The sequence below is a fragment of the Lonchura striata genome, chromosome 12, assembly GCF_050655825.1.
Source record: "Lonchura striata isolate lonStrDom1 chromosome 12, ASM5065582v1, whole genome shotgun sequence".
Lineage (NCBI taxonomy): Eukaryota > Metazoa > Chordata > Aves > Passeriformes > Estrildidae > Lonchura > Lonchura striata.
Window position 1 is genome coordinate 17,511,935 of NC_140714.1, and position 13,952 is coordinate 17,525,886.

General features: G+C 41.7%; 1 protein-coding gene across 4 annotated transcripts in view; it reads right to left on the reverse strand.

Annotated features, from left to right (window-relative positions):
- Positions 1-13,952, reverse strand: part of CENPP (centromere protein P) — a 114,109-nt gene that overhangs the window by 2,970 nt on the left and 97,187 nt on the right. The gene's annotated exons all lie outside the window — the stretch shown is intronic.

A 13,952-nucleotide genomic window follows, 5' to 3' on the forward strand; every position in this document is an offset into this window, starting at 1 on the left:
GCCTCAGAGCTTCAGAGCTCTTTTAAAAGCACTCGTAGCTGTAGCTCTGTATGGATCCTGCAGGTGCCAGGTTACCCAGGGAAGGAGGGGATGCACAGACACCAAGGAGCAGCATCCTGCAGGGACGTGCTGCTGGAAAAGGAAACTGAATGGAGCCACAGACTCCAGGCTGTGCTCTGCTTGTCCTGCCTCGTGTGCTGGACACAAAGCTGTGTTCCAAACCTTGCAGTTTATAAAGTGTGAAAAGTCTCCTAGCCTGAATCATTCCACAGGGCTCCCAGTACAAGCAGCAGGTCTTAGAAAAAAGGAGCAGGAGAGCTCGGCTTTGAGCGGCACTGGAGAAAATGAGATTGGTTTTATGGATTACGCCTCATCTGGCAGAGCAAAATTGCTACCAGATGTGACCTTGCTCTGGTTTAGGAATTTCTGACAAAGTGAAGGGGGGGTTGTGCAGGATGCCAAATGACATACAGCACATGGAATTTGCTCATTTTAATTTCTACCCAGTATCCAGTACTGTATTTACTGCGAGGATAACAACCATGATCTATCCTAGGAACACAAACACAGAAGGGAGGACACTGAGCAGGGCAGTTACAGTGTTAGAAGTGTGGCTGATCAAAGGTCCCTCATCCAGCAGAACAGGGATCCTCTTCCAACTTCACTCCCTGTGGAATTATGCCCCTCTGATACCAAAAGAAGTTTTCCAGTCTTTCCTCCTCAATAACCCATTCCTGACTTCCACTGTGAGCTCTCCTAGCTTGGTGTCAGAGGCCTGGGAGGATCCAGCAATCCTTTAGCTCCGAGCAGTAGATACTGGAAATGCAGAATTAGCTTCTACCTGGAACTCAGCTCATGCATCCCTCATTTACAAGGGATCCCCAATATCCCATAGCTAAACACCGAGTCACACTTCATCCACCTACACCCAGACATTTGGGAATCACCAAAGAAAATAGATCAGAGGGAACCAGATAAGAGTTACAATTGCCAAACCACTGAAATGCTCCCAAGGCTGTCTCAGGAGTTCCTGTGCAGCTGGCACGTTCCCCTCAGGCTGAGGGAGGGGGAATTCTATGGAAGCCACAGGCAACTCAAGGAAAGCCCAGTGTATGATTTTCTGTGGAAAAGCTTCCCTGTACCTGGGAGAGGGAGCTCCAGTGAGTTCTGCACACAGCGAGGGCTGTTCTGTGCCTTCCCTCAGTGCTGGGGTTCTGGCAACCAACCTGAGTGCTGTGAGAAGCCAATCCTGTGTGAAATTCACAGAATTTGGGATAAAATCCAGCTTTTCAGTGGGAAAGGTCATATTTTAGCTATCCACAAAACACACAAAAAGCCAAACCACAAATACCTACATCCCTGTTTGCTATAACCCAAGCCCAGACCCGTGCGAGGATCCCGGCTGCTATTCCCACCTTCCACCAACACCAAGTGGGGACAGGAAGCAAAGGTACCACACCCAGGCTCAGGCAGCAACTCTAAATACTGACAATTCCAGGAATGAACTCTGGGAAATGCAGTCACACAATCTGCCTCTTACATTCCACACAGAAAATACTGAATACAGGTTCTGAATCCCACAGTTAAAGATGTGGGGATCTGACAGGTGACTGAACAGCCAGGCACGGGGTGAGCATGGACAGATCCCCAATTCCAAACACTCTGTGGGTACCACATTACCACCTCATCTTCTCTGCTGAGCAACTTTCCAAGTTTTCCTTAAGGAAAAGAAAAGCTGAGCAATAAAACCAGAGACACAGAATGAGCTGAGCCACTGAAAGGTCTCTTGGGAAAGTCAGGAACTCCTGAGGGATCTCGTAAACCAGACCCATGGCCAGGGAAAGAGATCCCATCAAGGATGTGACAGCAGATGGGAAGGATCAGCCTCAACTGCATTAAGCAAAACCTGACTTTAATCAAGAAATATCTTTCCTCAGATGACTTTTAAATGTCAGCTTATGATCCAAACCAAAAGCCCAAGCTATTATTATTACTCCTAGACGGAAATTGTTTTTCCAGGTCCTTCAGGAGTCCAAGCAGGGAATCTTATGGGAACTTTTGTCTCAAACAGGAATAGTCTCAAACCACAAAGGGACTGTGGTGATGGAGTGCACAGCCTTCCCCTGCTCCCATGGCAGATTTTACACACACAAGAAGCCATCCCAGGGAATACACTCGTAGCAGCTATTTCTCAACAAAAGACATTATTCTGCAGCTGTTTAAAGCTGCACTGCAATTTTCTGCATTTGAAATCTCTGCAAAGGAAAATGTTATAAATGTGTTCAGCTTAAGAGCTTTAGCTGTAGCTAAATGCAAAACAAAATGTCAAGGGAGATGCCAGATAAAAGCAGATAAATTTACTTCCATCCCACTTAGCAAGAAAACACAAGACTGCACCCAGCTGGACAACAGCTCCCTTTTACTGCTAATTCTGAACTTGCTGTTCTGGAAGAAGGACATATATAAAGAGTTATGGTACCATGAGCTCCTCTTCAGGGAGAAGCAATTTCTAAATCTGCCCAGGAGGCTCTGATTGGGCTCTGATCTGGGTAATTTATCAGTATGGTTTGCTCAACTACGGCCACGTTATCACCCACTGAAATCACACACGGCTGGGAGCACCAAGACCTCAAATCTCAACACAGCCATAACATCAGTAATTTTTAAAATGAGTTTACTAAACCAGTAAAGGCACATTTAGAAAGTGGAAGTTTCTCACTTTGTGCAACTAAAGGAATTGTAACCAAGAACCCTTCAACTGAATTACACCCCACAGAAACACTGTATTTTCAGAATGGATTTATGAAGCTTCACCACTCATAATTAAGTCTCAGAATAAATACAGCTCCCCTCTTCCCATCTTGAGGGAAAGTTCCTCAAGCAAACCAGTCCTGCTGCTGGTGATCCCTGTGATGCCAACCACCCAAACCTCCGGCGCCGGTGGAACCAAGGACGAGAAGAGCACAAGGTCAAAGTGGTTTTGTCTAAAATGATAAAGTAGTTTTGTCCCCGTGGCAGTCCCAGCCCACCCCCATGCTCAGTCAGGCTCAGTCCTTTGCTTTTAAAATTAAAATCACAAGTGACACAGCCAGCATGCAAGTCTCACTTTTTAGAAGAGGAAAGGAGAATTTTGGGAGCAGATTTGAGGGCCTACAAGAAGGTGTGACAATGGCAAGTAGTGAGAGGAGAACAGGGAACCCCTCCCCACAGGCAGAGGGCAGGGCTAGATGAGATAATTGGGAAGGAATCGTTTCCTGTGAGGGTGGGAGGCCTTGGCACAAGGAGCCCAGAGCAGCTGTGGGTGCCCCTGGATCTCTGGCAGTGTCCAAGGCCAGGCTGGAGGGGGCTGGGAGCAACCTGGGATGGTGGGATGAGATGATCTTTAAAGGTCCCTTCCAACCCCAGCCATCCTGGGATTCTATAAACAACAGTTTGAATGCCATCCTGTAAACATTTACCAGAATCTCTCCCAGGCTCGGGAGACGCCTGGTTCCCTCCTGCAGCACAGGCACAGCTGGCTGGTTACTTGGATAAAAAGTGCTCTGCACCCACCTGGTTTCAGACCTGCCCTTTTTATCAGCCCAGACCTGTGACTTGAGTCATTGATCCCTTTGCTAAGATTCAATCTTGCAGCTACCCCTTGTAGATCAGCCCATGCTCTGCACAGGTACATGAAACCATTGACCACCATCCCCAAATCCAGTGGCCTGTGCTCATTGCCAGGGAAGCCCCTCTGCTTTGTTCTTTCTTTCCTTTTCTCTTCCCTTGATTACAGCTTCTCTGTTTTGGTGCCTGCTCTATTTCCATTGCCACTTATTTTCCTCCTTCCATGTTTACAAAAAATTATTATTTTTCATGCTTAACTCCACCATGAGTTTACATGACTCAGTTTGTCACCATGCTCACAATGTGGCCAATAATTTTCCATAATTTTTGTATTTTTCCTAATTGGATCTAGGCTGTAGGTCTACAGAAGAGCCAACCCAGCATAACCAAGGCCTGAGTACACAAAATTCTGTGTCTCATTTCCTTTCAATATCACTTTGTCATATGGCAACCATGTGTTTATCTGCAACTTAATTACAGCAGACTGGGAATAAATTGAAATACATACTGGAGGTTTATTTTTTTGAGGAAAAATAGGATTAAATGAACATGAAACCTCTAGGAAGAACAGGAAGGGGTAGATCATAAACAGGGAACACAATGGCTGCAGATGCTTTTTTTTCCACTTTTTTTCTTGCTGGGCAAGAGACAAATCTTCTCTCCAGTATTTCTCTTTAAAATTGTCGAGGTAAAGAGATTTCCACTAGTTTATGAACGTTTTAAGCCCTACATTTTACTAGCTTTAAATTCTTGGGCTTTTTTGTAATTTTGTTTAAATTTTAAAACACGCTGTGTTAACACTGAGCTGGCACTGGAGCCAGGCCCTGGCACAGGGATTGGCCCAGCTCCAAGCCCAGGGCACAGGAACTCGCTGGGATGTTGTGGGAGAGCACTGACACTGCTCCCTTTATTTTGGGGGAAATACCCAGAAAACCAGCAGAGCTCAGCAGTTCTGTTCTTCCTCCACAACTTTACTGATATATTAGTTTTCATTCTGTTGTATTTTGAGTCCCCTGCCCTCCCTCTGCAGCTAGGTATAATTAAATATTTCTTGATGATAATTGTTATGAACGGCACTGTGTGGAAGTCAGCAGAGATGTCTAATTTAGCAAGGGATGATGAGTAGCCAAGGACAATACAGAGATGAAAAATTATGGAAGGAAAAAAGATGTCATATTGCAGAGCAGCATGAAGCATCAACAATCTGTGAAGAAAGAATTGTGAGCCAAATTTTCAATAATCTGAAGGAAGTAGACTGCAGGAAAGGCATTTTTAGGAGAGAAATTAAGCCAAGTTTCTGTTTTCTTCCATTAAAACAGAAGCAAGAGATACCTCATAGATCTTTATTTTTTTTCTGTATAAAAGTTGCTGAGGATTCTCTCTAAGCCTTTTTAATGTCTCAGTAAAAGGTTCCAGAATTGCATAAAGCAACTTGGACTTGAAGTACCACACAGAAGTTGATTATCAAATGTGACCCAACTTGCTTTTGTAGTCTACATTATTAAGCTCATCCAGACAGGACAATTTAAACGTCATCTAAATAAAAGCATCTGAATTTAGTTAATGACTTGGCTTTACCACTGTGTTTGTTTTTTCCCAAATAGGCAGATTAATTTAAAAAATAAACCAAGGACACAAGAACATCTAGTTCATCTAAATTAGATGAAGGTTAGACATTTACTTTTAAAAAAGTGTGATTAAAGAAAGTTTTTAGACAAGGTACTCAGCTTATGTTCATCATTTACTGCTGTGAATTTTTAATCTTTTTTGAAGATCTGAAGAGTTATTTGCTTCTGTGTGGGCAAATTTATCCTACCTGGTAAAGACAGGTACATCCACAGACCCACCTGGAATATCCCAAATACCATTTTCATTTCTCACCAGGAGCTCTAAATGGATTGAGAGGTCAGTCTGTCACTTAGAGCAAACTGTCCCACAGCACAGGGAGTTTGGCCAAAATCTGCCCCATCTGCCTGTGCTGTCCCACCGGTGTCCTCAGGAGCAGCTGTGCCTCCCCTGCACAGCAGTCACACAGGAGGAGCCTGGGCTGGCAGAAAACAACCCCAGAACCTCCTCTGGGACTGGCACTCCAATAGAACTGTGCTCACCTGGATTTGATTCCAGTGAGGAATGGCACAGCCCAGCACAGCTCCTCCTGAATGTGAACAATAATCACCCAGCAGCCTCCAGAAGATCAGATTTTCCCTTTCACATACACAGGTATGTCCATGTGCATCCTCCTTTCACAAATACCTCTGCAGTATTTCTATTATTCTTCCTGAGTTTTACAAAAAGGTTTAACACCTGCATTAGATAAAAAGTAAATAGTTACCTATGGACCTATATTTTCTACAAAACATATACTGCAAATAAACTGAAATCTTTCCCACAAGACATCCATCCTCTTGTACAAAGAATTACATTTTGGACAGACTCCACAGAAATTTGCCATCCAGTAGCTTTCATTTGTCTGATTATTTACAATTAACAGCTGCTTATGTGAAAATAAATATTAACATGCAGTGCTGAAGTGCCTCGTTATCAACAAGAGCAGGAATGGGTCCAGCTGAAAATCCCTTGAAAGCTTTGAACCCACTGAATTCTTTTAATGTCATATCCAAATACAGTCCTTTAGATCTGGCTGTCAACAACACGACATTTCAGATTTCCAAACACATCCTTAGCACAAACAAGAGGGACACAGGAAATATTCTTGAGAAGATACAAACATCTACAAGAAGAGATTCACCAATTTATAATTATTGTATGTGTGAGAGTGTAGAGTTGTCAATCCATTGGTAAATAACAGGCTTGCAAAATTGGTCAACTATCCTCAAACTCTGATCTACTCAACAACTTCCAAAAGAAAGCTGCAAAACCTCCCGAAATAAACAAAGTGGAAGCAAAAATAAGGAACACTAAAAACCTGTAGCATTGCACATGTGCAAACTTTGTTATACTTTTGACCAAATCTCTCACAACAAATTGGATTTTGACTCAAATATCTGTGTACTGGTGAGTAGGAAAGAATTTAGGGCAGCAGGGAGAATTCTTTAGTGTATCCAGGAGGAGAAATCACAGGCAGCTGCCAGGCAAAAACATCTCCTTATGCTCCACATTATTTGGTTTATAAAGGCCAAAGTTGCACTGGCCAGGAATGTTGTGTGATGCGTGTGGATAAATATTTGTTTCATTGCTTAGGTACTGCAACAACACAAAGAGCACTCACTGACAATACCAGCGCAGCTGCCAGTGCATTTCATTCACTCTCAATGCAAACTTGAGGCATTTCATAATTTGAATTTCAATTGCTGGCCTTGCAGAAACATTTCAACATTGTTGGTGACAATATGTTTTGTTCTGGTAGAAGCCCAGTTGAAAGGAAAACCTTCTCTTTTTCCTTCTTCAGATTCCCAAGCAATCAGTTCAGTTCTCCTGTGTTTTTAAAGCTCAAAGGAAGCAAAGTGACCCAAACATTCCTGTGTGCAAACGTGGTGAATGTTTAAAGTTTTCCCTGTGTACAAAGCAAGAGGTTTGTCCTAAAAGCTGTGGAATAATGCCCACTGCAGCCAGGATCCTGGAGCACCAACCTTTCCCAGCCTTTCACACAGACAGATCTGAGGAAGGAGCCCTCAACCCTCTCAAGTAAAAATAGTTCAAGAAAAAGGAAATTAAAGCAACAGACAGAAGGACGATTTCCATTCCCAGAATTTAAACACAGAGTTACCCCCAGCTCATATAAAAAACAAGGCTGTAACACTCAGTCTTCATTCCCAAACCCAGGCTGAGTCCCACAGCAGGAATTATAAGGGATATCCAGACAATCCCTTGGAAAACTCAAGAAGAAAGGCAAGCACCATCATGTTATTTAAAATGGAGTTCTGATTACTTCAATATTCATTTTTCCATTGTAGAAAGACCTCTGGATGACTCTTCCCAAACACACTGAGCTCTAACATCTGAAGCCTCCAGCATATTCTTCACCTTTGGATTTTCCTATTTTCCCCTCTCCCTGTTTTGGACTCAGCTCCTGCATTAGCATTTCTTGCAGCTGCCCCTGCCAGTGCAGAAGTAGCACTGTCTAGACTATGCACGTTGTGCCTGCTAACACCTCTTAAAATAATTCCATTTGTAGTTGTACAGCTCCCAGACCTCCAAAATCACGTTTCTGATCTCTGGCATATGTGTATGAATTCAGAATTGTTGTCAAACAGTTCAATCCTTATTAACTCTCAGGATCTTCTCTGCTAATTGTCATGAGACAAAAATACTGTAACATTCAGTTCCCAAAGTACTCACTGTAAATGGACCTTATAAAATGTCCCAGCTTGCTGAAACAAAATCAGTTTATTCCACCTTGGACAATTCATGTTGTGTAAGAGAAATAAGGGTCATGAAATACAGAAAAAGTAGCAAATAAATAATAGAAAAATAGAATATCCACAGTGGGAAGGGACCCACAGGGATCATTGATATCAAAGCCTGTGCAAGCATTTCCACAGGATAGTCCAAGAGGAAAGCTGGGATTGTCTAGCACATGTTGGTACAACAGGAATTACAAGGGAACCCATCTCTGTCCCCAGCCCCAAACTGCTCATCTTGTATCATGAAAACAAAACTCAGTGTTCAGAAATAACTCGTTCTCCAGCCATTTGATGATTCCTCCAATTCCCGAAGGAAAGGGAACACACAGCATTTAATGTGAAGAACAGAGAGAAATCATAATAAAAATGACTGGCAAAGTCTGTCTGATCCTGGGAAAAAACCAAATCCCGCCAACATTCTCCTTCAACAAGAAATGTTTATAAACCATACACAGAGTCATCCAGAAAAACATAACCTGCTCAGAGGTCTTTTTTGTTTGTTTTTAACATTTCCCTCCTGGAAGATGACACAGGGGGAACTGTGCTGGAGTGTCAGGAGATACAGAACTCCTGTTTGTTTGGAGTTGTCAAAGTTTGGCCACAAATGCCTATCAGACCATAAAGCAAACATAATTAATCACTTAATAGGTGTTTTCAACTCGCGGTCAATTCTGAATTTTGTGCACTCTGGAATTATAAATCTCTAGAAAGGTGATAATCAGAAATACCAATATGGTATTAATAGTTAAACTTAAAAATTAGATCTCTCTCCATACACACACACACACATTTATCCTGCCATTCTGCCCCTTCAGACTCTCACTGGTAGCTGCAGAACTGCTGTACAGATAATTTTTGTCATTGTCCATTAATTTACCCAAACAATTTGATTCTACTGTTTGTAATGGGAAAAATGTGAATCAACAGGCAAAGACAACTAATTTTTAAATCTAAGAGGAAACCACAAGCAAACTTTGTTCTTGTCCTCAAAGTGTCTTCTTGTCCCAGCTGCCAACAAATCCTTCATTTTGACTAAAATGCTTCAAAATATTTGCGTCCTCAGTTTACATCTCCTTCCTGAGACAGTCTCTCAGTAGAGAGGCATCCTGTTACTAATTCCTGCTTAAATTTAAAACCAAGGGGAAAACATCTGAGGCCCCAAACAGCAGGGATATCAGCAGCAAGTCACAGGAACCCAACCCCGTCTCCCCGCTGACATTTCAAACCACCAGTTTTATCTGTAAGATCAAGCTGAATTTTCATATGTCAGTTCTGATACAGCCTGAGATGGAAACAGGGCACAAGAGAAGCTTAAAAAAAGATGCATTAACTTTTTAGAGAAGTACATAGTGTTTTATATGGAAATGGAAAATGCAACCAAGTGTGAGCAAGAAAATGGAAACCAGATGAGAAGGGCAAACAAATAGAGAGACCATTAGAATAATGACATACTCTTAATTTTGATAATTAATATATTTAAAATTGAGATTTTTATATATTTAAATTCTTTCAGTATTTCCTATAGAAAAATGATGTATTTCTAGATACAGTTATTTAAAACAGAATTTTCTATCTGTTCATTATAGCCCAAACTTTATTTAAGAGAAACACTGTCCTTTTGCTCTGGTGGGATGTAGTTGCCTTTTGAAGAAATGGTACTGGGTATGAGAAGCAATGACATCAATGAAACCTACAGGAGGTTTATGGCTCATGCTGGAAACTGAACAACTGCTGCAAAACACAATTATTTTAGAAAAATGTTGGAAACCTCCAAGTTCTATTGATGAGTAACAATGCCCATTACTGGAGGGAACCAAGCCCCAGGCTGAGCTCTTTGTGCTGCTTCAGACACACAGATGTGCAGAGTTGAGTATTTTGGAAAAACATGAGTCAGCAAACAGCTGAAATAGAACTACCCAATACACAGGGAAGTGTCACCATTTGAACCCCAAAAAAGAAGTGATATTATTTGACAGAGAGGCAGGAGGACAGGGGAAATCTTCCATGTTTCCTTACCATGGCCAGGGGTTTAAAGCTGTATTTATTCAAGGTAGGTGGGTACCTTGCTTTGGACCACCACAGGGAACAGCTCCAGGAAATGATATAATAAAGATTCTGCTACATTTCTTCCCTAATGCACATAGAGGCAATATGTAAAAGCTTAAATTTCAGGTAGCTCTGAAGAAAGGCTTTACAAATTACTTCATCTGTCTGGTCACTGGCATTTCAGATATAATGTGATAAAAACATACCAGAAATTAAAACTGATGCTGTGGGACTGAACAGAAACCTAACCAAGAGACAATGAGTTGTGACAATAATCAGTGTCCTCAGAAAGTTATACTAATGAATATTAATATTCTGTTCACTGCAGTAAAGAACTGGAATTAGGATGCATTTACAATTGAAAATTCAGCTTTTTAAAATGTAGATAGATCCCAGCCACACACATCTCCCATGCAATTTTAGGTTTATTCCCACCTAACGATGTACCCCATGCTTTTTGCAATGTATTGCTAATATTTTTAAATATGTGAGGAAAATCTGTGTTTAATATCTCAAGGTTTACCAGCAGTATTTTGTCTATAATTTTTCCTTTAAGGATATTTGTGACCACTGATTACAGAAGGAATGCAGTACTGGTACAGGTTTCAGAAAAGCAATGTACTGCCAATCCCAAATTCCCCATTTCATGTTTTGTGCTGACTTTAACAGTTATAAATTTTTTTCCCCATTGCTACTTTTTTCCAACTATAAACTTGTGTGTTTGATGTCAAAAAAAGTAAACCACATAAGTAATTGCAAAGTTTAGGATTCTGTCTTTGTCTCTGATCAAAACCAGTCAGCAACTGCATGGCTTCATCATGACAATTAAGAGTAAAGCAATTTAAAAATGTAATTCTGTTCTTATATTTCATTGTAATGTTGAAAACTTGCTGCTGTAATTTTCAGTTCTCTATTTTTATTCCAATTCTTGAACAAAGCAGAAATAACCTCACATTCCTGAATGTGGATGTGTTTTTTTGACTCATGGAAATGATATTTTGATCAATGTTTTAATTAAATAACAGATCCGACTTCAACACAGCCCTTCTGTAAATATCACAGCAAGCCAGGAGGCATAAGGAAAATATCTATTCATGATATAATGTGAGAGAAAGCTGTTAAAATTAAGGATGACTGTGAAACATTTAAATCTATAGAATGTACTCTTGGTGCCAGGTGAGACATGGTAACAGGTACTGAGGTTTGGGGTTCCTTCCAAGGGAATGGATATTTTTCAAGCATATAAAATTATCAGAGGTCTTCATAAGGCTACTGCTCACCTGTGGCACCACGAGGGAGATACCACAAAGGGTTTCAGGACAGAGATAAGAAAAGGAAAATGCTGTATATGAAGGTGGCCACTGCCCTGTAGTGCCTCATACCAGGCTGTAACATGCAAAGGCAAAATATTGCAGAGTTAAAAAGGAAGGATGGGGAGTACCAGTTTTCCTTTGGTGCTCAAGAAAAAGAGGATAGGACAACCAGATTGTAATTATTAAATAAAGGTATAAGTCTGCAAAATGGAGTCTGTAGGGAAGCTGTAAACCTTGGGTGCATATTTTGAAATGGCGGAGAAAAGAACTCGTAAGGGTGAAAGGGGAGGAAGGGGAATAAAGGAATAGAAGGTAAAGTAAAGCAAATCATGGGATCTGGCAGCCAAGAGGAGTTGCCTCTGTCCTGCTGCCTTTCAAGAGCAGCAGGACAAAGCCCTGCTCTGGCCCCTTGCCCTGCTCCCAGCAGCAGGCTGGACTCGCTGGCCTGAGCTCCTGAGTGCAGCCAGGTCAATGGTGGGGAGGCAATTCCAGCACCATGGGAATGATCAGGGCTGGCTGAAATGAACTCTTGGCTGGCTGAAGTTTCCTCTGCTCTGCTAAGCCAGGCTACACCTGTCACCCACTGCCTCAGTGAAGGCTATTCCTGCTCCCATCCTGCTTGGTGTGGCCATTATGCAGATAGAAGATTCAATTTCTGAAATGTATGATACAGAACTGAGTTTCATGGACTCTGTATGCTGTGACCATAAACAGTTATTTCAACTCTTCTTTCTCTGTACTCTTCATACATATACCCTGTACTCTTCAGACTTTCTATATTTAAGTTGGCTTAACGATATTTATTTTCAAGATACCCTCCCTTCTATTCCTTCAGCCTTCTGGCTTTCTTTGAAGACAAAGATCACTGCAGGCACTTGAAGGCTTTTGAGAAACCGAAGTTATTCCTCCTGTTTCACTATTTTCCATGTATTTAACTGGGCTTTCAGACAGAAGATGAACATTTATTAGCTCTTCTCAGCATCACAATTCTGTTAACTTATACATTCATTTGACCTCCTCTCAGGTTTAGAACAGGGGCACAACAGTAGTGAATGTTTTTCCTCCCTCTATTACCTCCTACATGAAGAAGCAAAATTGATAAGAAGGAAGACAACAGTATTATTGTACAATGACTAACAGTTCTTGTTGTGAGAGGAAAAGAGAAGAATCCATGCCAGAGGCTCCAGCCTTCCACAGCCATTTCTCACATCATATGGCTCTAGCTCAAGGCACAAACCAACAGTGGCAGTTTGCCCTAAGATATAAAATCATAAAAAAATGTAATTGTAGTTATTATTCACTGCTGCTTAGTCTGCCTCTTCTCTCCTCAAAGGACACAGTGAGGCATCTTAACAGACCAAAACATTCCCACTGCACAACTCATTCCAGCAACTGGCCAGGGGATGGACATGCATAACACGACTTGCAGATGAAGCAGATTGGCAGCTTGCTCGTGCTCTTGGATGAACCATTCCCATAAAAACAGTCAGTATCAGATCCCTGAGGACAAGCAGTGTTTGCACTCACACAGAAACTACCTGTATTGTTTATGTCTAAAAAAATTTGCCATCCTAGTCTGAACTTTTAGAAGAATACACAGCATTTTTTCTTTAGTTACTATGACAGGCAAGTTTATGTGGAAAATTTTAATGTAAATAACAATATTAAAGCCAACCTAATTATTAATCTCACACAGATTTAAATCTTATTGAAAGGCAGAATATGATGTCCATTCTCATACACATTTTTTTTTCCAATTAAAAATCCTAAACCTTCTTGATATCAGGCAGCCATTGGCCACTCTTTAACAGCTCCTACAATTTCAAGTGTTATTGCTCATTGCAGGAAGGTACAATGCCATTTTCATGAAGAGGTACCTGTGTCTTTGCAGATCCCTCAGTCTGTCTTTACTTTTTCCTTAATAAAAGTTGAGAAGATAAGCAAGGGCCTCACAGCCATACAGTGAAAATTCTAAATCCCCTAAGCTGACTGAAGGATCTCTTAAGGCATGTCTGAATTTACATCTCACTAATGAAGGCAGGTTGAGAGATTTGGGGCCGCTCAGCCTGGAGAAGAGAGGGCTTTGGGGACACCTTGGAGCCATTTCCAGGGCCTAAAGGGGTGCCCAGAGAGCTGGAGAGGGGCTTGGGACAATGACCTGGAATGATAGGACATGGGGGAAAGGACTTAAGCTGAAGGAGGGCAGGATTAGATGAGATTGGGAAGAAATTCTTCCCTGTGAGGGACTTGGGCAGGCATTGGCACAGGTGCCCAGAGAAGCTGTGGCCGCCCCTGGATCCCTGGAAATGTCCAAGGCCAGGCTGGACAGGGCTTGGAGTACCCTGGGACAGTGGAATGTGTTCCTGCCCAGAGCAGAGGGGCAGAATGGGATAAATTTTAAGGTTCTTTCCATCCAGATTTTCCATCAATTTTTTACATGACTGTCTCCTTTCCTTTCAAACAGCTCCAGATAAATTACCAAAGTTTAATATTTCTTCTTTTGGCTTTGCAAAGCAGAGCACAGTAGGAACTGGATGCCTATTTTAAGAGACAATGTGTTCTCCCAGTATCTTTCCACCACACACCAGTTAACAATTATGGTTAACTCAATGGTTACACCATT